Source organism: Mus caroli, unplaced genomic scaffold (assembly GCF_978045245.1).
Source record: "Mus caroli unplaced genomic scaffold, Mus_caroli_1 scaffold_22, whole genome shotgun sequence".
In the NCBI taxonomy this organism is placed as follows: Eukaryota; Metazoa; Chordata; class Mammalia; order Rodentia; family Muridae; genus Mus; species Mus caroli.
In genome coordinates, this window is record NW_028227277.1 from 11,939,703 (window position 1) to 11,965,362 (window position 25,660).

The following is a 25,660-nucleotide window of genomic DNA, read 5'->3' on the forward strand; positions in this document are numbered from 1 at the left end:
TGGCAAATGCAAATCAAACTTAATGACAATCTTTGAGGTTCTTTATGTAATAAAGTATTGGCAGGGTTCTTTAAAGAAAACATTAAGGGCCACTTGTTTATATAGTATGGTTTCCAGTTTTATCTTTTTATGGGATTTCAGAGTGTTTGTGAACATGTATATCTCTGTGTCTACATGTGTATTTCTTGTGCTTTTTCTTTGGCTAGTTTTATTCTGTTTGCTTTCTTCAATTCTTGTTCTTTTTTTTATTACTGTATCTTAATCATCATTATTGTTGTTATTATTATCATTACTAGTATCATTATTATTTAGATGCCTGCTTGTATTTTAATAAAGGGAGAAAGAAAAAGGTGTGAATTTGGGTGAGAGAAGAAATGGAGAGGATGTAGAAGGATTTGGGGGCACTGTAATCAGAATGTATTGAATGAAAAGATGTATTTTCAATTAAAAGTGTCTTCACAGAAATGTTGATCTTATTATTTGTACAAAGGACATAGAAACTTATTTTTTAAAGAGTCATATTGTAAACAGAGGGCAAGTATGAAAGTTTTTCATACTGAGAAGAGTTTCATTTTGAAGGTATTGTGAGGACCCTAGAGTTAATAATCAAGAACACAGAGCATGACACACAGCAGACAAAAGTACAAAGCACACACTAATAGACAGGTAGGCATCAAATTAGTGAATGTATGGACCATTTTCATGGAGCACAAATCCTCTCCCATTCTCCTTAAGAACAAAACAGAATCGCTGTTGTCTCCAAAGCCTTTGAGTAGGAATTCATCCAGTATCCTTTTTCTTCTATTTGATTAAAACTGACTCAACACTGCCAAGATTCCAGGACAGGAAAAGAGACACCCTCATCCACTTGGGCATGTGTGCTTCCAGGTAGTGTTACAGATGATCACATTCTTAGACAACTAAAATAGAGCACATCTATCCTAGTACAGTTCCGGAAGGCAGAAAGTGTGAAAATCTAGGGACTGGCTAGTTTTACTTGTGCCTGGCACCTTGAATGGCAACCTGTAGGTTGTGAGTCCTTGTGATACTTTCATGGGAGTTGTCTAAAACTATCTTTATGTCAGATATTTATGTTAGGATTTATAACAGTAGGAAATTATAGTTATGAAGTAGCAAAAAAAAATTATATTGAGGGGTTCACCATAGCTTAAGGAAGTATATATGTGAAGGAACTACAGCATTAGGAAGGTTGAGAACCATTCTCTGGAAGCTTGAAAACAGAAAGCATGGTGTGCCTCACAGCCTGCGTTTGGCATCAGTATAAGGCCTGCTTCTGACTCTGATCTTGGCTTCCTTTTGTTTCTTGTGACCATGTGGGAATAACCTAGATAGTATAGTAAAATGCCCTATCTGAGAACATGATCAGAATCCATCTTGTGAAACCATGTGCTATAGTATCATTAGGAAAGGGCTGTCTTTGGAACCTGCATGCATGTGAGTGCTTTGTGCTTTGCTCTCTTTCTTTCTTTCTTTCTTCTTTCTTTCTTTCTTTCTTTCTTTCTTTCTTTCTTTCTTTCTTTCTTTCTTTCTTTCTTTCTTTCTTTCTTCCTATCTATCTTTCTTTCTTTCTTTCTTTCTTTCTTTCTTTCTTTCTTTCTTTCTTTCTTTCTTTCTTTCTTTCTTTCTTTCTTTCTTTCTTCTTTTTCCTATCTTTCTTTCTTTTTCTTCCTTCCTTTCTTCCTTTCTTTCTTCCTCCCTCCCTCCCTCCCTCCCTCCCTCCCTCCCTCCCTCCCTCCCTTCTTTCTTTCTTTCTTTCTTTCTTTCTTTCTTTCTTTTTTTCTTTCTTTTTTCTTTTCTTTCTTTTTTTCTGTTTTTTTTTTTCTTTGAGGCAGGGTTTCTCTGTGTAGCGCTCAGTCATGGAATTCATTCTGAAGATCAGGCTAACCTGGAACTCATAAATTTGCCTGTCTCTGCCTACCAAGTGCAGGGATTAAGGCTTGTATCACCACACCCAGCGTCTTTGATTTTTTATTCTGGTATTAACTTATTGTTCCCAATGTGGTTTATTTAATTTCATTGTTTTATTTTACTCTCCTCTCCTCTCCTCTCCTCTCCTCTCCTCTCCTCTCCTCTCCTCTCCTCTCCTCTCCTCTCCTCTCCTCTCCTCTCCTCTCCTCTCCTCTCCTCTCCTCTCCTCTCCTCTCCTCTCCTCTCCTCTCCTCTCCTCTCCTCTCCTCTCCTCTCCTCTCCTCTCCTCTCCTCTCCTCTCCTCTCCTCTCCTCTCCTCTCCTCTCCTCTCCTCTCCTCTCCTCTCCTCTCCTCTCCTCCCCTCCCCTCTCCTCTCCTCTCCTCCCCTCTTATTTTCTTTTCTTTTCTTTTCTTTTCTTTTCTCTTCTCTTCTTTTCTTTTCTTTTCTTTTCTTTTCTTTCCTTTTCTTTTCTTAAATATTTTCTATTTTTACATTTCAAATCCTTTCCTGGTTTCCCCTTCGAAAACCCACTATCCCATCCCACCTCCCCCTACTCACCAATATAACCACTCCTGCTTTCCTGTCCTGGCATTCCCTTACACTGTGGCATGGGTTCTTCCAGGGCCATGCTTCTATTCTCCCACTAGTGTCCAACTAGGCCATCCTCCCATACATATGCGGCTGCAGCCATGGGCCCCTCCCTGTGTATTATTTGGTTGGTCTTTTTTTTTTATTGGATATTTTTTAATTTATATTTCAAATGTTGACCTCTTCCCCAGTTTCCCACTTTCCCAGAAACCCCCTGTCACATCCCCTGTGCCCCTGATTCCATGAGCGTGTTCCTCCACCTGCGCACCCACTCCCACCTATCAGTGTGGTGGTTAGCAAGGTTATTTCTCTGTCTCCTCATCATTCAACATCATATTGCAGAGCCTGCGGCTGATGGGGAAAAGATGTCCAGATTCTGGGCATTGCGGGGCACCCTCCAGGACATCGATTTCAAGTCACATGTGGGTACATCTTCCTCAAAAACATCTTGTCTGGTTCATAGCTGTCAGCTGGCTTTTTAGTACCTCGGCCAATACTGAGGTGTCTGCTGCCTGCACAAGCACTGCCCACTTCACTTTGAGGAGCATCTGTGCCAGAAAGTCAGGGTTGAACTACACAGGGTTGATGAGGATTTCGGTGGCCTACAGGTACAAATGGAAAACATGCATGCCCAAGCTCCACACATATGAGTTTAGGAGATTGTAGGTAAGCAATTTCATGTGTTCTGCACATTGGTTTTCTGCACAGGACTAATTTTTTTCATTAATTTTGCGATTTATTTACATTTTATATGATAGCTCAATTCCCAGGTTGCCTTCAACAAATCCCCATCCCATCCACCCTTTCCTCTTTTCCCTTTGAAAAAAGGCTTAGTTTGTGTTAATCTTCTACATTGCACTCCATCACTGAGAGAAATCAAGGCAGGAACTCATGTCGGACAATAGGAAGGGCAAATGGATAAAGGCTACTTATTTGCTGGCTTTCTCAGCACAGTTTTCTCAGCTTTTCTTCTTACAAAATATATAAGCTACTTTTAACTTTTATTTTAATAACATTATATATACATTAATGTACATATACATTATTAGAGTGTTTTGCTTGGGTGGATATCTGTGGGCCTTGTTTGTCCAGGGTTCACAGACCAGTATAGGGAACATGGTCCTTTGATACTGGAGCTACATATGAGCTGCCACCTGAGTTCTGGGATTCAAACCCTGGCCTTCTAAAAGAGCAGCCAGTGCTCTTAAACACTGAGTCATCTTTCAAGCCCCACCCTCAGCTTGCTTTCTTATTTATTTTATCAACATCTTTAAAGGGATAGCGCCACTCACTGTATACTGGATCCTCTCCCATCAACTGTTAATCAGAAAAATGCCCAATAGGCAAACCTGACCCAGAAAGACACAAAATGCCTGCTTTCACTTATGTATGGAATTAGCTTGTAAGTTTTATTCATGTGTGTGTTTCATTTAGAGTAAGAGAGATGAGCTATCTAGTATGGGAACATGAAGGAGGAGGAGCTCTTCTAAGGAAAGGGAAATAGAGTACAGTGGTATAAAGAATAAAAAAGAAACTACTAAAGAATGGTTAATTTGGGAGTGAATCTCAGGAAAGCGTCTGACACTAGACAGTTCATAAAACCCTAGTTGAAATTTTGCTATTTTTAATTGTGCTAAATGAACACATCAGTATAATGACTTCTAATGAATCCTAATTGCTCTACCCATATGTTTATTACTCAGCCTTCATCGGAGGTGAATCTTCTACAGAAGGTGGTAATAAACAAAGATAGCCACAACTTGACAATCCACAGAGAGTGAGATACTTGGAATGTTAGGGCTTAAAGAGGATTTCTTCATCAAGCTCTCCCTTTCAAGGTTCAAGAATTTATGCAAAGATGAGTCAGAAAGACAATCCTGAACAGAGGTGTAGGTGATGGATAGTACCAATGAGTTGTATCATGAGTATTCCATGTTCTTTATCTAATATCTACTTAACAGTGAGTGCATATCATTTGTAGTCTTGTTTTAGGGTGAGATGTTCTATAGGTATCTGTTAAATTCATTTGGTTCATAACTTCTATAAGTTTCACTGTGTCTCTGAGTTGAATGATAGGGAGGTAAAGAAGGGAAAGAATTTGTTAAAACCATATTATATGAACAAAATTTAAATGATTTTTTGTTAAATCCCATCAAGCATTCCTATAGACCCATCTAATGTAGGCAGATCCTATTTGATGTTTCCTCTTCATAAGTGACTATAGGTTTTTGACTAGTTGGCATAAGATTACTAGCACAATCAGATTAACATAAAGCATTTCTTGTCATGTCTAAAACCATCACACCAAGGGACTAAGATAATCTCTGTACATTCCATTTGTTAAATGTATGAAAGACATGAGTTTTTACAGCGTGTATCAGCTTTAAAGTGTAAATCCTGAAAGGACGGCCATGGTCATCCTTCCTACTCTCTGCTTTGAGCCACTACTTCCTGCTCTGTGGTACTACAAAGACTTCATTGCTAACCAGGTACCACTGTGACACAGATATCTTGAAGTCACAGAGTGGACAAGCATCCTTGGAGATCTAGATGCTGATGAGAACACTCTTATACCACCTCCGCCTTCACAATGTACTTGTTAAGATGGGAACATAGTGGGACTGACATGGTGGAAGAAATTTTTAAAGTCCAGCACATTTCTCAATAGAAATCTCCTGATTTTCACATGGACCGCATATGTTACTCTTTGAAGTCAACCTACACTTTCCTGTTTCTTGTGCAAAGCATTAGAGATGTCAATTAAAGCTAGACTTTTGAAATATATTGATAAGTCTGGCTTATCTTCATATTCCCTGCTCTTAATTATAGGAACCATGCTAAGACTAGATGTCTGAGCCATTCTCACTGACAGTTTTCCTGGTAAACAGTTGAGAGAAAGAAATTCTTCTAAGGCCCAACTAATCTAATCAGTATATGCGAAGCAGGACTGACATCACTCAGCACATGAGATAAAGAAAGTCTCTTGTTTTGTGGAGAACTGAGAGAGAAGCAGGGACAGGGGCCTGGAGGATAATGACTCTCCTTAAGGATAGTCAGTCCAGACCTTGAGGCTGGGTCTGACAGCATCCAGAGCAATGCAGTCCAATTGCCTGGAGCTTCCTAGAGGAGCACATTCAAAATGTGACAGGGATGGCACCCACAAGGGGGCAGAATTCAGTGTGTTCTAGACTTCTTTTGAGCCACCAGTGTACTGATCCCCCTCCCCCCTTCCCTTGCTATTACAGATGAGCAACCTAAATAGGGGACAAGCAAGCCCTGCTGATACCAGAATATCTAATTGCAAAACCCTTACAAGAAAGACCAGATTCCCTCCACTCTCAGAATAAAAAGTAAGGATTGGGCTCACAGTGATAAGCACTCTCTGACTAGTTTTGAGAGAACAGGCTGCTCCAAGGTCCAAATTTCCAACACACCAAGTAAATGAAATATCTTTACGACCAGAACTTCAAACCTAAAATTTCAATCTCTTTAAAATATCCATCTCTTTTAAAATCCAAAGTATTTTTGCAATTAAAAGTCTCTTAACTGTAGGCTCCACTAAAACAGTTTTTTTTCCTTCTGTCCAAAGGAAAGACAATGACGAAAAAGGGAACAGAGACTGAAGGGAAGATCATCCAGAGACCATCTCACATAGGTACCCATCCCATCTGTTTTGCAGACATCAAAACCCCTCACTAGTTCTAATTCCAAGAAACACTTGCTGACAGTAGCTACAAATGGCTGTTCCATGAGAGCTTCTACCAGAACCTGACCAATACAAATGCAGGTATTCACATCTGGCTGAATCCAGGAACTATAACAGTGTAGATAATGGAAGGACTGAAGCAGTTGAAGGGAATTGTAACCTCAAAGGAAGGACAGTATCAACTAATTGGACCACTCAGAGCCCCCAGACAATAAACCACCACCAAAGAGTGGAGTGACCCATGGCTCTAGATACATATCTTGCACAAAATGGCTTTATCTGAGGGAGGGGAGTCCCTTGGTCCTGTGTAGGATTGATGCCCAAGAATAAGGGGATGCTAGAGTGGTGAGGAAGGAGAGTGTGAGTGGGTAGAGGATCAACCTCATAGAAGTAAAGGGGAGTATGGAGAGGATAGATGGGATGAGGGGTGACATGGAAGGGGATATCATTTGACATGTATATGAATTATAAAATAAAAAATAAACAGAGAAATAAACCCTACCAAAACTAAAATGAAATAAGAGCATACTGTTTTATTTCCACTAAAAAAAACCTATAACTATAGCATCTTTAGGGGTTTTGTGTCAATTTGTTCTTGTATATGATTGTATATAGTTTATAGTTTTCTCAGCTGAGTAGGAATTTTGGCTGCCTTCTTCCTTTCGAAGCTTGCATCCATGGAAGTTTGTTTGTTACCATGGAAGTTAGTTTTCAAAAGGGAGGAATTGAGGTCAATTTCAGCTCAAAGTTTTCATGGCTATTTCTAAAGCTCATGATATTTCAGCTTTAACTGGGGTTTTAACTTTCACCTGTGGTGTAATCAAGTGTACTATTATATTTTTGCACTTAATCACATACACACAAATCTATGGCTTAGTAATGACATGGGATGATGAAACCAAAATGAACTATAATGATTCAAATAGAAACATGAAAGTACAATTTGGAAAGAAAAGTTCTTCCAAGTGTGTGTGTATGGTTGTGATCCTATGAAGACATTGTTCATACACATATTTTTAATCCTCTTAATCTTACTCCTGTGTAATAAAAATTAAATTAAATTATATGGTATCAAATGCCTTTATAAAACTATTGAAGGTGTATGGGTTGAAGCAATTTTCAAAAATAGAGTTCATTGCAAAAATTCATATAAGGATGATTATTTGATATTTACTTATATTTTGGGACTGTACTTAATTGATGATTAATTTCTTCAGGAGTAGGGTTTGGAGTGCATGCACTTATGAAATGTTAGGTGAACAATATAGAAATATTCTTGTTAATCTTTATTATAAATCAGTGAAGAATCTAATTATTATTATGATGATGTAGTGTTAAGACTTATGAAGTAGATGGAAGATAAAATTAAGAGAAGATAATTGTGTTTTATTGTTTATTATAAAGAAAGCAGTTATAAAAAATAATGATTTTAAAAGCCCATCGTTTAATAAAATTGGGTTATTTTTTGTATGAATTTTGTGCATTTTGGTAAAGCAAAACATAATCCACTCTTCAATCGTGAATGCTTTTTATTGTTGATTACATGAGTGAGTTACATTCTAAAATTTGTTAAGATGAGTAGTGTTTAATTAGGTTGAGATTTTTACTTAGGACACATGTCTGTGAATATAGCAAATAGACAGAATGAAATAGGAAATTAATCATATCATTTTCAAGGAAGTTATTTGCTAATATTTTCATGTAGAGGGACAATGAAGATTCTTGGCTACTAATTTCTCTTCATTTTTTATGAATAAAGAACAGTAAATTTACCTGTATGGTACAGATTTCTGATGTTTATTATTGGAATTCCAACTGTTCTTGTCAGTTTCATATATACTTCTTTCATTTCTTCAGTAAGATTTGTTCCTTTTGCTATATTTAAGGGGGGAAAAGATAAACGTGATAGCCCAGAGAACTTTCCACAAGTGTTTATTCATCGAACTTTCCAAGGGAAAATCCTTCTGCAAGCTCCAGCCTACTGTGTTCATGCTAGTCATGAAAATCTTAACAAAACTGTGTCACAGAACAGAGGACACACCCAGAATTTATTACTATATTCCTTTTTCTGCTCCTAGTAAATTGATATCTTGCAAGGTGATTTTTCTGTATTTTTATTTTATGAACTATTTAGCAGTTAAACACCATTCAGGACTTGTCAATGATTTCTGTGAAATTTCCAAAAGTGAAATATTAGGACATTCATGATACTTCTTTCTCTTACAAAAAATCTAACACAAAATATATGTGTCACAAAACCAAAGACACAGTAATTCAGTGAAATGATCACTTAGCAAAGATCATTCACAGATTTGCCTGTCTTATGGACCTGAATAATTTTCAAATCATTACATATAATGTTGACAATATTAAGTTTTAGGAAAATTAAATCAATTAGATTATAGATATGACCAAAGGAAAATATTAATAACTTTTGTGGTTTTTTATTTATATAAATTCTACTGAATGATGGTAAATATTTCCTGCAAAGTTACATGATCCTTATTGGCATTAATGTGATAGCAAAAACGATGGATAGTTGTCTGATGAAGTTGTGATAACCTCTATCTGCTGTTTTCCACAAAATATCAAATGTTTAATTTTACCAGTAGATTCTCAGGATAGAGATGCTCAGTTGAAAGCCTGCAAACTCAGAGAGGCAGAAAGCACCCTGATGATCTACTACCTCACCCACCATCACAAAAGTATCTCCTTTCCACAACATCACAAAAACCTTCACAAACTCACCTCAAAATCTGCACAAACTAAATGCCCCTACCTTCTACTTCCTGTGAATTTCTCTATGTGTCCTCCAGGTCCCCCATTATCCTTCTTTTTCTCAGTTTACTCCCTGACACCTGGTTGCTTACACCACCTCTTGAACTAATGTTGACTTTACTTAATCCTGCTTATGCTAAATAGAATGATCTTGAAGGTCTCACCAATCCCTAACACTTTAAATGATACTCTGTTATGTTTCCATACAGGAGAATTTTGACCTCTGAAAGTCTCCACACATTATTTGACTCAGAACGATACAGACATCCATATCCAAATTTTGGATGGAGCATGGGGACTCTTATGGAAGTAAATGGGAAAGGAATGCAGCACCCAAAGGGGATAGAAACAAAAGAGGAAGGTGGAGAGAGTCAACTAACCAAATCCTCAGTGCTCTCAGAATTGAACCAACCAAAGAACATACAAGGGATGACTCTAGGACTCTCTGCTCATATGTAGCAGATTTGCAGCTTCACTTTCCTGTGGGTCATGAACAACAGAAAAGGGGCTATCCCAAAAGCTGTTGCTGAATGTCAGATATATTCTGCCAGCTGGGCTTCCTTGACTGGCCTCAGTGGGAAATGAAGCACCTAGCATCACAGATACTAGAAGTGACAGGTTGGAATTGATACCCAGAAAATATGGTACATTACACAATTACACACAGCTATTAAAAACAGTGACTTCATGAAATTCATACGCAAATAGATGTAACTTGAAAATAGCATCCTGATTTGAGGTAACTCAGTCACACACACACACACACACACACACACACACACACACACACACACACACACACACACACACATACACACACACACACACAGTTTGCACTCACTGATAAGTGGTGGATGTTAGCCCCAAAGTTCAGAATAGGTAAGATGCAATTCACAGACCATATGAAGTTCAAGATGGATGACCAAAATATGGATGCTTAAGCAATTCTTAAAAGAGGGAACTAAATATTCAAAGGAAGAAATATTAAGACAAAATGTGGAGCAGAGACCGAAGACCATACAGAGACAGCACCACCTAGGGATCTATCCCATATACAGTCACCAAACCCATACTCTACTGAGGTTACCAAAAAGTGCTTGCTTACAGGAGCCTGATATAGCTGTGTCTTGAGAGGCTCTGCCAGAGAATCACAAATACAAAGGTGGATGCTCACAGACAACCATTGGACTGAGCATAGGATCCCCAATGAAGAACCTAGAGAAAGGACCCAAGGAGCTGAAGGGGTCTGCAGCCCTATATGAGGAACAACAATATGAACCAACCAGTACCCCCAGAACTCTCAGGGACTAAACCACCAACCAAAGTGTTCACATGGTAGGACCCATGGCTCCAGATGCATATGTAGCAGAATTTGGCCTTGTTATTTATCAATGTGTGTGGAGCCTCTTGATCCTGTGAAAAATTGATGACCCAGTGTAATGGAATGCCAGTGTGGGAAGACAGGAGTAGTCGGGTGGGTGGGTGGGAGGGTGGGTGAGAGGGTGGGTGGGAAGCTCCTTCTTGGAGGCAGGGGAGGGGGTGGGATACGAGGTTCCTGACAGAGAGACCTGAAAAGTGGAAAACATTTTAAATGTCGCTAAAGAAAATATCCAATAAAAGAAAAAGAAAATAATGTGTAATTTACCATTTTTGTTGATGTTTCTTGAAAATTATCCATGGCAAATTTTAATAATTTTTCTAATTTAAGCTTGATGCCAATTTCCCCACCCTTTTCAATTTGTTTAGATATTTTGTCTTTCTTTCTTGTATAATTTGGTGTAGTTGCTAAGTTTTGCTAGGATTGGCCATTTCCATTAATGCCTCCAGTGACCAGTGATCTTTACCAATTATGTGGCAGTTACTACTTTCCTGTTTTGAAGACTTTATTATATGAGACATGAGTTGGATATGATAGAGATAATGTATTTGCTTTCCTTGTTTTATAGGAAGGGGAATAACATGTGAAATGCAAAGAAATAAAATAACCAATAAAAAAATAAAAAAAGTCCAGATTTGTTTCTCAAGTAGAGAATATATATACTCCAGGAATGGAAGATATTTGCAGTAGATGCCAAGAGGCAAATGTTGGTGGACATTTTTTTTTTTTTATGAAGAATCACCAGCTGCCAATTTATCAATGATTCTGATATCCAAAATTAGTGAGAGTGAGTAGAGGGTGAATAATTAAAATGCAATAAAGATTTGGATACTGTAATTACTTTTGTATTACAGCCAAATATCTCTCAGTTTCAGCTGATAATTTTCTCAGACAATTTTATTCCTTATCAACACATAACATTTGAAAGAAATTCCTTAGCACTTTAGTAGTTTACTCAATTATGGTTCAAAGCCAGTTCTATGCCCCAACACGTTTGAAAATGCTTAATAGTTTTTAACTGATATCTCCTGGATTTTTACTTTCTGCCTGCAAAGTTCCTGCAAACCTATCTTATGTCTTAGATGACTGACAGCATACCCTCTTTATATATCATCATGTGCAATTCCTTATTACCATTTGGTAAAATCCTAGCTACTTAATAATTTATCTCTATGGTATTTCTGTCTAATCAACCACTAAATATCATCCACATAATGGTAAATTTCAGACTGCAGAAACTGTTTACACATTGCTTATTATAACAGTTCTTGAACAAAATATTTATATAGGTTAAATATATATATATATATATTTTTTTTTTTAACGGTTCTTGAATCAGTTAACATTTTCCCTTTACTTTAATTGTTTTTGTAAGAAACAAACTATCTATGGGCTCATAGATTCTTCAATGTGTTCAGCATTTACCTCATTCTGTAACAGCTCTTCTAGTATCTGACATTCTGATGATATAAATGGCAATTGTTCTACCCTCAGATGTTTTTCAGTTAACCATTTTAAAGGTAGCACCATTAGATTTTTTGGGAAGGCCAACAGCTATTGTGGCATTTTAATGGTCATTCTGGGCAGTCAGTAAATTTTCTTGATAATAGATTTTAATATTTTACTTCAATGCATTTTTTATTTTATGGCATCCTTCTAAGATTGCAGAAAAGTTTATCCCTGTTTTTCATTGTGTTAACAATTCATATCCCCGCCAAATTCCCATCTCTTATATCCACTTGAGATTTTAGTTTTTCTATTTTTCTTTCTGGCTCTATAATTTTAGATCAACTTGCAGTTTATTTTCCCAAAATGGAGCATCAATTCCTAGAAGTTGAATATCTACTTCCTTAAAAGCCCAATCTAGATGCTATGGCTTAGGTGAATTTAATATTACACGTGCTCCTGTGTCTACTAAACCTTCTATTTCAATATCTTTTATTGGTATTTTTAGCTTTGGTATCTTAGCATTTATTGGACTTTGTTACAATACTTGTTTCTTTGGTCTCTCATAACTTTTTTGTTTTATCTACTAGAGCTGTCTTCTTTTAAAGAGCAGACTTTAAAATTTTAATTGTTCTGTGGCTGTTTCTCCAATGAGAGGTCATTTTTTATATTATTTCTATAAAAAAGAATTATTTCTATGATTGCATTGCCTACAATCCCTTCTCAAATGACCCTGTTTACTGCAATTGAAACTTTTGCCATCTGGAATTTTTCTCAAAATTGTGAGAAACTTCTTGTCCCAACATGATGGCATCATAAATGTGAGATTCAATATAGGCTGTGCTCCTAATCCCTCCATCTCTTGGTTCTGATCTTGCTTTAAAGGTCCTCTCAGCCTTTTGCATTCTGAAATAGCATTTTTAGTAACCCAAGATTCATTTAGTATTTTTCTGCCTTCTGAACCAAATACTATTTTACTAACAAATGTAGGCAATCTATACAAGAAATCAGTGAAGGCCTATTTTTGCCTTATAAAATTTTAGTAAATGACTCAGATTTTTTCCCTGATTCCTCAGCCTTGTCAAAAACATTTAATACTGTTAAATGAATAACTCCAAGGTGTGATAGTGAAATTTAAAATGTCTTTGTAACTCAGTTTATTAGGATTCTGAATTCCAACAAGATTAAATTTTGATGCAAATGTACATAGATGAGATTAAAATGAATTTATTCCAATACTAGTGTGTCATGAGAAAAATCACAACACCCCACTTTTCTAGATATGGGTGAAGTTTGCAAGTCTGTTTTTCATCTACAATTTACCCTTTTTATAGGAAGTGCAAGATGACCCTCAACTAACAACTGACCTTGGTAAATATTCATACCTCTATCACTATTTTGTAGAACTATGGTCATAGCTTTTTCTTTCCTCGTTGTTTGGCATTGTATCTGATGACTGGCTTCCAATACTGCTGCTGTCAAATATTTCAAGTTTTGGGGAATAATTCTGTTTTAATTTGCCCCTGTATTTAGTATCTACTTGCAACAGAAAGAATGCATGTCATACAAAATAATCATTTCTCGTAATTTGCTCATGTCTAATATATCTATAGGACCCCTTCTAATTTCTTCATAACCTTGGGATTTCCTATCATATGCTGTTTAGTGTTGTTCAGAAACAGGGTACATTATGTTTGGTTTTCAATCAGTCTTGTGTTGTCCTTTTTCAGTTTCTCTATGTGGTAGCATGGTACATTCTTATCTAAATTGCTCTGTCAGTGTCTGATGATGTTTTATTCCCATTTCTATGTTGCATATGTATTGAGAATTCTCATATGTATTGAAAGGAGAGCCTGTCAACTTCATGAATTCATGACTGTATTTAAAAATATACAAAAATTATACCAAGATAATTCCTGCATTTATAGATGCATATAAACTAAACTTTTGTACTCTAATTAAAAATAAAGAAAAAAATAATTTTTTCCCTGCAGTATCAGATGTACTTACACAATGCTATGGTCAGTCTTATGCATCTCCATTCCACATCAATATACAGTAGTTTAAATAACATTGTTGTATCTGATATATAAGTAATTGTAAGTTCAAATGTAAGTGCAACTGTCAAAAGAAGATAGAACATTATGTCATTTAATTGATACAACATTTTGATATAAGTTGTCTTTTCTCAAAGTATCATTCTCCATTGACACACATATTTATCCCAGAGTATCTAAAACCATAACATTACTGTACACTTCAATTTTAAATATTGGATCATGATAAGAAAAGCACTGCATCCTCAACAATGCAATAGATAAAATACCATTTAATCAACATTTGCTCAAATATAACAAAAGCCTTTTTTATTACATGTTAAAATGTACCTTGTAGAAGTACTATATATATATATATGTATGTATGTATGTATGTATATATGTATATATATGTATGTTCTAATGTCCCAAGTGATCCAATTACTTTAGGAAAGCTGTATATTTGATTGTACACAGTTACTCAATGGTCATCCCCACTTGCTATTTCTAGTAAATAAATACACACTAGGCATATATACTTTCAAATTAATATCATATCGAAGATATTTGATTGGAACATAGAGAGACAAATAAATCTGAATGTCCTGTTATAGGAAAATGGTCCAGAGATTTGTAATATAATTGTTGTCTAACTCATCTTGCACTTCCTATATCTGAGTTTAAAAAGTGTAAATTGTAGATGAAAAACAGACTTGCAAACTTCACCCATATCTAGAAAAGTGGAGTGTTGTGATTTTTCTCATGACACACTAGTATTGTAATAAATTCATTTTAATCTCATCTATGTACATTTGCATCAAACTTTAATCTTGTTGGAATTCAGAATCCTAATAAACCCATGTAAAAATATCCAATACAGATATTTTATGTCTAAGACATATGCATATATTGTGAAGATTTAGGACTATGTAATAATTTACTTCACAGCTATAATGATCTTTCTACATATGTACTTCTGATTCTTGGTCGCTGCCACCTCCTCTATGTTCATCCACCCATCTCTCTCTCTCTCTCTCTCTCTCTCTCTCTCTCTCTCTCTCTCTCTCTCCCTCTCTCTCTCTCTCTCTCTCTCTCTCTCTCTCCTCTCCCTCTCCCTCTCCCTCTCCCTCTCCCTCTCCCTCTCCCTCTCCCTCTCCCTCTCCCTCTCCCTCTCCCTCTCCCTCTCCCTCTCCCTCTCTCCCACTCTCCTCTCTCTCTCTGTCTCCCTCCTTCTTCTCCCTCTCCCTCTCCTCTCTTCTTCTCCTCCTATTTCTAGCTGTAACAACCTTCCTATGATCCTCAAGTACCAAATTTCTCCAGTGCCCAATCACAGGCTTTAGCCTTTTATTGAGCAGTTAAATTGGGGAGAAAATTCACAAGGCATCACTTGAGTACATTAGAATCTGTTTTTGGTGGGCAACCACCTCTTGAGGAACCACTATTTATCATTAGATTTCAAACAGCATCAGACCAACCAATTTCAGTCTACTATGGATCATTTGTACAGGAAACACATGACAAAATACTGTTGTCAATTTTTTATATGTTATAAAAAAAAAGATGATAGCATTCAAACAGGAATTCATTGATAACTACATAGGCAATATGCATGTATCTTTGAATGTGTTCGAAATTCCAATTGATTGGACCATTTTTTTTTTTTTTTACATTTGAGTTCTGAGGAGTGTAACTTTCAATGAACTAAGTAGAGTAAGTCAGCTTCATGGTCATATCACTTTTTATTCAAAAATATATAGGTTTTATCTGATTCCAGATTTTTTTGTGATTATATACTGTTAAGCTGGAGGACCAGACCCCCAAGCTGGTTTCAATATGGCATGCAATCACTGAACCCCTAGAAAACAAAACTCATACTTTGTTTTTTCTTTTAACTTACACATCTCATGTGGATATTATTCAGTATGAAAATATAAGACAGAAAAATTCTCATTTTATATACCCATGTGTTAATGTCAAATAGGCTAATTGTTAATACTAGCTAAAAATTGCTTCTTAAATCAAAATTAAAGACATTTTCATACACAAAAACCCACTCTCACAAGTATTCATGATTTGTTCCATTTACATATTTTAATATTTTCCTAGTTCACTTCATTAGAAAAATGACTACCAAATATGTTTAATATAAAGGTATAAAACATTTACTTAATTTTTAAAGTAGCTTTTGGATCGATCAAGTATCATAATATTTCTGGATTCAGATATTACATAATATTAGAACAAATGTTTAAAATACTTGTGTTATCTATTCCTTCAAGCACTTCATGACTATAATAGCTTATTTCATTGCATTTTGCACAATGTTGAGAGTTTGAAAAAGATTTGAACTGAGGATCCTATTGATGAGTAAATTCTACCAAGTTTTGAAATTATACCTACCCATGATCTTGTCTCCATTTTTGTATTTGTTGGTACGGATATTTGGGAAATAATGGTTTACATTATACAAGTGCCAGTAACCAATAATAGCGTAATTAGGATCATGAACTTCACATTCTTTGTGCATGAGATAAACTGAGAAAATGAGAAAAAGAAATTTGTAATCTATTGTTGCTTACATTACCTATTTTATTACTTTCTTCAAAATGAAAGTGTCTTAGTTAGGATTGCTATTCCTGCTAAAACATTATGACTAAGAAGCAATGTGGGTAGGAAAGGGTTTATTCGGCTTACACTTCCATACTGCTGTTCATCACCAAGGAATTCAGGAGTAGAACTCAAGCAGGTCAGGAAACAGGATCTGATGCAGAGGCCATGGTGGGGTGTTCCTTACTGGCTTGCTTTCCCTGGCTTGCAGATCTCTTATAGTACCAAGACTACCAGACCAGAGATTCCACCACCCAAAGGGGGACCTCCCCCCTTGATCACTAATTGAGAAAATGACCCAAAGCTGTATCTCAGGGAGGCATTTCCCCAGCTGCAGCTCCTTTCTCGGTGATAAGTCCAGCTGTGTCAAGATGACACAAAACTAGCCAGTTCAGAAATAATGTAGAGAAGTGCATCCACACTAATACTTGTCTCAAGATGAAGTCCTGAAAGTTCAATACTCACAAAATATATTTTTGCAATTGGCAAAATTGGGTCTAACTGCAGTAAATGTGTGCTGTTGGCATTTCCCATGTTTTCTAAATATAAAGAAAAATAATATTCATCACCAGTTATTATTCCACATATAATTTTATGTTAGTATATTAGATTACTACTGAAATATATAAGATAAGAATAATCCAGACCATTGCCATTCTACTATTTCTATTCTAAGCTAAAGAGCTTCTCTCCGAATGTTCCAAGATTTTCAAATATGTTCTAGGTTTTACTGTGAGTAAATTTTGTTATATGAATTAACATGTGAAGAGTAGGACAAAATGAGTACATTGTAACATGGACAGAAAATTCTTTCTTTAAGGAGTAATTATCTATGGGTCTGTGTGGAAGGAAGCTATACTGTTTAGAGTGAATGATATAAGATGATTTTATGGATGTCAAACACATACTTTTCTGATATAATATGCCTTTGGCACTTCTTAGTTATGAATAGTTACACAAAGTGCATATGACTTCATTTATTAACTCACTCTTCCTAATTCTGCTTCACAGACAAAAAATTTAAAATAGTATCTGTTGTGTACAGTATAATGTGGAAATATGTTACAAACTTGCATCCTAGGGAAAGGTTTTCATCAGTCTTGAATCTGTGATTCATACTTTCTGGACTGCAAGTGTTGCCAAACACAAAAGACATTTGGTCATAGACTCTAACTTTGAGTATCCCAAGAAACTTTCAAATGTCATACTATCCTAGCAAATATAACAGTATAAATAGAGACAATTGCCATTATATTCTATTTCTGATGAGGTTTGAGAAATTCTTATTGCTCTCAATAATAACATCACACCCTCAGTCTTGATGTGGTCCTTTGAATAGGGCCTGAATAAATTCCTTGGGCCCATATCAGGCTACTTTGTCCCAGTAAATAAGCACAGGTACTTGTAGCACTACAAGATTTAGAAACATTTTTTTTTTTGCTTTGTTGATGCACCATAGCAGACAATTGTAGTACACAATTGTGTGGAACAGAATGTTTTCTTATAAAACTCTTAAGAATGAAGTGGATTTTTACATTTGAGCAGAGCACATTTTTTTACATATAAATAAATAAAAATATTAAAATCTCAATTTAAATAAAATTATAGGAATAATTTTTTCCATTTTTCATCAGGCTTGTCCATGTACCTCTCTGGAACACTAAGAATATATAACTATCCTTTTGATAAAATATGTAACTTATATAATGCAATTAAATTGTATATAATTATATATAAATATATATGTGTATATGCTACCTGGCTTATATTTGTTGTGTGGATATATAATGAAGACTGACTACTTTGAATGAGAAAGCTAATAACAATAATCTCAACGGTGACACAGTTTTAGAAAAACACTTCTTTACAATGAGTTTTGTATAGAAACACTTGGTTACATTCAAGAACAGTATACATGGGCATTGCTCAGAGATACCATAGATGGAACACTGAGAGATAGATAGAGGGATTAATGGCTTTTCCATATACAAATTTATATTGAATATTGCTTGATAGACATGGGTCTTTGCTCAAAATATTTACTCAGAAATTCTTGTTAACATAATCTTGATTATTTGACATTCACAGTTTTTTTGCCTTTTGTGTTGTAAATAATGGATCAGTCTCTCAGTCTCCTACTCTCCAACACTACTGAATTTCTCTCATGGGTAAAAGAACACAGTCATTATATTAAGAGAGCAATGGATATACCCTGCCTTAAAAAACACAAACATGATCATGGTGACTTCCCTACTATGTAAGTATATTCTTTTTAATTTTTTTGTTTCAATTAAGGTACTCTTACCATATCCAATTGTCAACTAGAAATAAGTAATTCATCCATATATGTACAGGCCCAAGTATTCTATAACACCTGCTTGCTAGTCTCTACTTCTCTCTGTACAAGAAAAGAAACTTAAGCTTAAAAACAATGATTGTAAAAGCAATTACTAGAAACATTTACTTTGTTAAAATTCCCAGGCATGACAGTGAAAAATCTGTGAGTATTTTAGATGTAAGAATTCAGTATATCTGATTATGTTTGCTATAGAATTCTTGGTGAATGGATAGACATTCTGCCCATTGTAGGACTGAATGAGGCTCTAGAGATTTCTAGACTCTGTTTATAATTCCCCTTTAAATAACTTTTACTTACTTGGTGTAGTAAGACATTGTCATTTCCTTGTAGTTCCTTAAAAATGTAACATTACGCATAAGCATACCCACACTCCCATTTTCTCCAATTTCTTTAAATAATTTGAAGCCATGTAGATTGTGTTAAATTTTCCTGAAAACTAAAACACAATGTCCAGATTGATCAAGTGACCTAAACATTGGCATTCCCCCCTCTCTCTCATCTGTTTCACACATTGCTTCTGTGTCAAACAAAAGTTACCTCACATGTAACATTCATGTTGCATTCTTTTGAGTGGTGAATATATGTGTAAGTAACATTATTACTACATAGGATAAATCATTTCTTAGAAGAGTGAATTAGGTGCAATATTTCAAACTAATCAAATACTTAGCTTTTGTCAAAACTGCAGTGTAAGCAATAACAGTTTTTATGTCTTGACTTAATTTTTAACTTTTTATTTTATTGCATGCTTACATTTCTTCAGAAATTAAGAACTTATTTTCATGCATAATGAAGTTGCAAACTGGGGAGATGATTTGTGAACAAACACGAGAATTTTCCTTTTACCCTTAAAATGAGAGTCACCACAACAGCAAAGACAACAAAGAGAGGAAAAACAATTCACATAACATAAATGATCCTAAAAAGTTTAGAGTAATTAACCAAATATCTTGAAGGAAGTATTTTTATATTTTCCAAGAAGTCATGTCTAGCTTTTCTGACAAGTTATATTTTAATAGTGTCCTTTTATTGGAGGGAAATACTTAAAATTGTGGCATTGTGCCTATAGAGATGGCTATGTTGTTAAACAGAAGTCATAAAAGAAAATAAATATATATGAGATCAAATCTCCAAAACTGTGGTAAAATTCAAATGCATTACTGTGTTTTTCCTCTCCTTCCTCCTATGATGAAAAATATTTGAAATGGTGAGGCAAATATTAAAATATAGGCTAAATAGCCTATATACACAAGAATCATGAGATAACAAGCCAACATGTGGGCCACAATACTTAATGTCTCACTCTGACTTCTATGTGTTTACTATAACCTATGTCCATAACAAACAAATTTCCAAACGTAAAAATACCTTTAAGGGAAACATAATTAAATATTAAATTTGGGATAAGCATATGTCGTGTATTCCCATACAAGGGCATTTCAAAAAATTTTGGTACATGCATGGCCAAAGAAATGACACTATCATTGTCAATTACTTAGATTTTTTTTTATTTCACAATAAATATAATGTGACATGACAAGGAAATTCAATCAAACAAAAGAGGTATGAACTTACTTTTAGTTGTTGTACTTGGTGAATTTTGTACCTGAACTCTTGGAAGATAATTCTGTATTCAAGAAACTTGTATTACTTTTCAATGACAAAACCAGACTTACGATGCCATTTATTAAATATCAAGTAAATCATATTAGTTTTTACTGCATTTATGCAAAGAATGTTTTAACACAGATAATATTGTGGGGGATGTCACAAATGCATACTTAATGGAAAGTTGTCTGAAATAATATATCAGTAGAATTACACTGATTCACAGATCAATGTGAAAAGCACCACACACACACACACACACACACACACACACACACAAAAACACACACACACTTTAATGCCCATAATGTACTTTTTCAGGAATAATCAGAAAGGGTAACAGAGCAAGCAGAAAAACTTCACTATCTTGTCTTGGTATCTAATGATACAGGGACGAGTTTCTCTTGAAAAGTAAAATGTAGACACATTTAAAGCATTCCTCATTGGCAAGAACAATGACCTGATATTTCTTCCTTCTTCCTACCTTAAAAAACGGTTGGTGGACATATTTTGGCTGTTTTCCATTATACTGTTCACGAATGAATATTCATTGGACCACAATGTAACTGGATATTTGATACCGTACATATGAGAAAGAAACTTTTTAGTTAAATGATTTATTTCAAGGACATATTTAGACTTTTTCCATTCTATATTTATGTGCTAAATGATGAAAGAAAAAATACTGCAATTTACAAACCCTGTTTCCCTGAGTAAGAGAATGTTTGTAATGTTAATTTCTACAATCCCTAAAATTCTTGCTACTGTAGAGCTGAATTAAAAAATAATACTACCTTTACTAACATATCAGTTAGATCGATAGATAGATAGATAGATAGATAGATAGATAGATAGATAGATAGATACATACATACATACATACATACATACATACATACATACATACATACATACATAAATACATAAATGCATGCATGCATACACACACACATACATACATAGAAAAAAAGAAATTATATAAATCAGAATTTAAGGAGGAGAGATTGAACAATAAGCCTTACAGAAAGAATGTGAGCTAAGAAGCTTATTTTTATCAACCGTTCATTGGAAAGTACTAAGGAGAATGCAAATATAATTTGTGTAAATGCACCATGATTTTTAGAAAATGATCTTGACCATAAATTTCAGATGTGCACTTCCAAATCATTCCATTCAAACCTTTTCAAGTAATATGGTGCTAACTTAAATGTTCAACATTGTTATGGAAAAAGCAGACATGAGAACCTGTGGCACGCAACTTGTTCACTTTTCTTGCCCATAGTCCAAAAAACACATATTAGCAGCTGATAGGCTCCCATTAATGAGCACAGTACATGACTGTAAATAGGATGGAAGGCAATAACAAAAAATGATTATTGTATTGTGAAATGATTTGGAAATTTACTGAAGATTAAAAGTATTGACATAACAGCCAGTATAACATTTTTTTAATACTTTGATTCGCTTAAGTAGGATAATCAATAGTAGTAATAAGCTATCATGGGAGGTTTAGAATAATACCCACTTGAAATTGACCAACCATGGACAACCAGTGGAATTTAGGAAAAAACATATTTTCCTACAGTTTGGTTAGAAAAGGATGTAGTATAGATTTTTTTACAATGTAGTAACCACTTACAGGTGCACCCAAAATACAATGTTTCCCTACTTCACAAATTAAGATGTAGATTGTTGATCCAAAGTTACCACACAAAATCCATCTGCTTAATAAAGATCAAACCAAGGGAAAACTCAAATATGAAATGTGCTTTAACTGAAGAAAATTGATTAACTACATTTTAGGTCATATTCTGGGTTAGTTCTAGGAAATCCATGAAATAAATATCAAAATTTTCTGAATTCCAAGATCTAGAGAAGAAAATATGGAAGATCATTAGTGAGTAACTTAGAATATTATATATATATATATATTATATTATATATATATATATATATGTGTGTGTGTGTGTGTGTGTGTGTGTGTGTGTGTGTAATTAATTATAAAGGAGAGGAAATATTTAAAAATATGTCATATATATGTATATGTGAAGGAAATCTCTTCTCCTAATAGTGACTCATAATTAAACAAGAAAATCAAAGAGAAAGAAAATCTTTCAAAGCGAATACAAATAAATTACAGAAGTAACTTGTGATAGGTATTAACTGGTTATAAACACAGATACCCACTATGTCTCAGCAAACTCTCTGAGGTGAAAAGCGGGAAGCATCTTAAGATGAATACCAGAATAAGATTCTTTGAGTGTTAGAAGTGTGGCATAGTTTGAAGTGTTCTGTATACTTAAATATCTAACGATTTGTGTGATTTATTTTTTACCGCATCAGAAAAGATGCTGATGGTTTTTTGAGCACAGGAAAGGCACACTTTTGCTTACTGAGCTCTGATAATTTTTATTCATATGGTTCCTGTTATTTCAGAGTGTTGAGAATCATCTATGATTTAGATTTGTCTCACTCAGAAAGGTAGAGACTTAATGTCCAGAGTGAATATGTGTGCTCAGAGCTACATATTTTACTCAAAATTACATTAAGAATGGACTCTGAAGCATATAGTATTTTACATTTCAACTTGGTGAGTTGCTAAGATCCTGAAAACAGCTTCTCATTTGTCACTGTTTCTGCCTAAACTGGTTTGGTAAGTGTAGAAAGATTTATTCATGATGTGCCCTGCACTTCTTGAATTTCAAATTTTAAGACAAGATTGCATGAGATAAACTAAATATCCCTTTCTTAACTGCCACCTGTGCAATGAAATTTTAAGATATATTCACATATTTTTTTATTTTTAAATAAATAAAAATAATTGATTTATTCACTCACATTCCTATATCAGCCCCTCTTCCTCCTAATCCCCTATACAGATCCTCTCCCATTTCCCCTCCCTCTCCTATGAGATGGGAGAACCCCCACTAGATTTTAACCTTCAACATAGCCATTCGTCAGTTGTTGACCCACACCTCCTTACTGTGTTCCATCTTCCAGTCTCAGTAGAAAGTGTATACCTAAATCCAGATCAGGTCTGATAGAATGTCAGTTAGGCTGCCTTTCTATAAAAGTTCTCAACTTTCTTAGTTCTTCTGAAAGGAAATTAAATAAAATAAAGGTTTAAACTAAAAAGGCCTGGGACTGAGACAATCTCTTCAACAAGAAAGAGGATGTTTAACCTAGTGAGAGGGGTCTTTTATGCCCTTCATAGAACTGATCCAAGTGCTATTGAGGACTGCTGGCTATGCCTGTCCTCAGGTCCTCCTTATTATGAAGGAATTGCCTTCAATGGAGATTTCAACAGAACCAGCAGCCATACTTCCTATTCTTGGGGGACAGGACAAAAACTGACCATGACTGAGTATCTGCGAGGAGTCTAGGTCTCTGTATAGGCACCCGACTTCCACCCACAAACACCTATGCGGACAAATTCAGTCCGTGTCCAGGATGGAACCTGATTACTATCTTGAACCTTCCCCAGTTGGATGGTGGGCTTGCAATAACAGACTTACTCCCTGTGTATCAACTAACGTTTTCAATTCATCTCATGATTTTTGTGTCATGATCCAGCTTTTACCCCACTTATATTATCACCCTGCATCCAGTTTAGAAAAAAGCTATGCTGGCCCGTAGTCAAAAAAGAACAATTACTTTAACCCTGGCTGCATTCATGGGAATAGGTATGGCAGTAGGAGTGGGGACGGGTGTGTCAGCTTTGATACAATGAAGACAGGGAATTAATTCTTTGAGGGATGCTGTCAATGAAGACCTAGTGGCAATAGAGAAGTCCTTTGCGCTTTAGAAAAATCTTTGACCTCCCTGTCTGAGGTAGTTTTGCAGAGCAGGAGAGGTCTTGATTTGTTATTCATAAAAGAAGAAGGACTGTGTACTGCCCTTAAAGAAGAGTGCTGCTTCTATGTAGATCATACAGGAATAGTTAGAGATTCTATGCAGAAACTGAGAGAAAGATTAGAGCAAAGGAAATGAGAACGGGATGCTCAACGGGGGTGGTTTGAGATGTGGTTTGAGTCATGACCATCTTGGATAACTTCTTTGATTTCTGCTGTAGCTGGACCAGTCCTTATGATATGTTTAGCTTTAGTTTTTGGCCCTTGTATAATAAATAAAGGGATGGCTTTCATCCAGAGTAGAATTGATGCAGTAAAACTCATGGTTCTTCAGAGACAATAACAACCTATAGTTCAAGTAGATGAAGGGTTAGGGGCCACCAATCTCTACAATTCTATTATTAGAATTAGTATAAAGAGAAGAAGAGGGGATGAAAGGAAATTAAAATAAAATGTTTAAACTACAAAGGCCTGGGACTGAGACTGCAAAGAAAACAAGCGCAGGCAGGCGAAGGTCTCTCATGTTTCTATTGGTGACCCCAAATCAGGAGACTTGAGTGGGGGGCTCCTTCTTGGTGTCCTACACCTCTATTCTGAGGCTATCCCTAATAACCCTCCATGTATTGTCACAATATCACAGTCAATAATTCAGGCTGAGAATTTCTGATAAACCAGAGGTCACAGAGGCCTTCAGAACTCCAGGTGATCTGGTTGCTCTCTTACACACTCTTGGTGGTTACCATATTATTCACACAATCCCTCCTCCAGTCCTCATCACCAAATCCCCAACTCTAAGTTAAACGGGGACTCCATGATAGACCCAAAGATACTAGGCACCAGAACTGCAGGTAGGCCATTGACCAAACTTCCCTACAATCTAACTGTCCCACAATATTACTCCAGTACTCCATTTCTTGTCACATTTTGACAACTTCCAACTCAGGTGGATATTAGAGGTTTTCTGTTGTTGTTTTAAATTTATTTATTTTTCATCTTTAATCCTGTCTTACAGTCCAGACTTCATCGCCCTCCTGATCACTCCTGATTTCATACCTCCTTCTTCCACTCCACACCTCAAGAGGATGTATTCAACACCCCACCAACACTCCATTAGACTTTACCACTTTATGGGGAATCACATCTCTTGAGGGTTAGGTGCAGCTTCTCTTACTGAGTCCAGACCCATCAGTCCTCTTCTCTATATGTGTTGGGAGGCACATATCAGCATGTTTATGCAGCCTGGTTGGTACAGGTTACTTGAGATTGCTGCTCTTCCTATATGGTCATCCTCCTCCTTGGCTACTTCCACCTTTTCTCTAATACAGCCACAGGGGTCACTAGCTTCTCTTTATTGGGTGGTTTTAAATATCTGC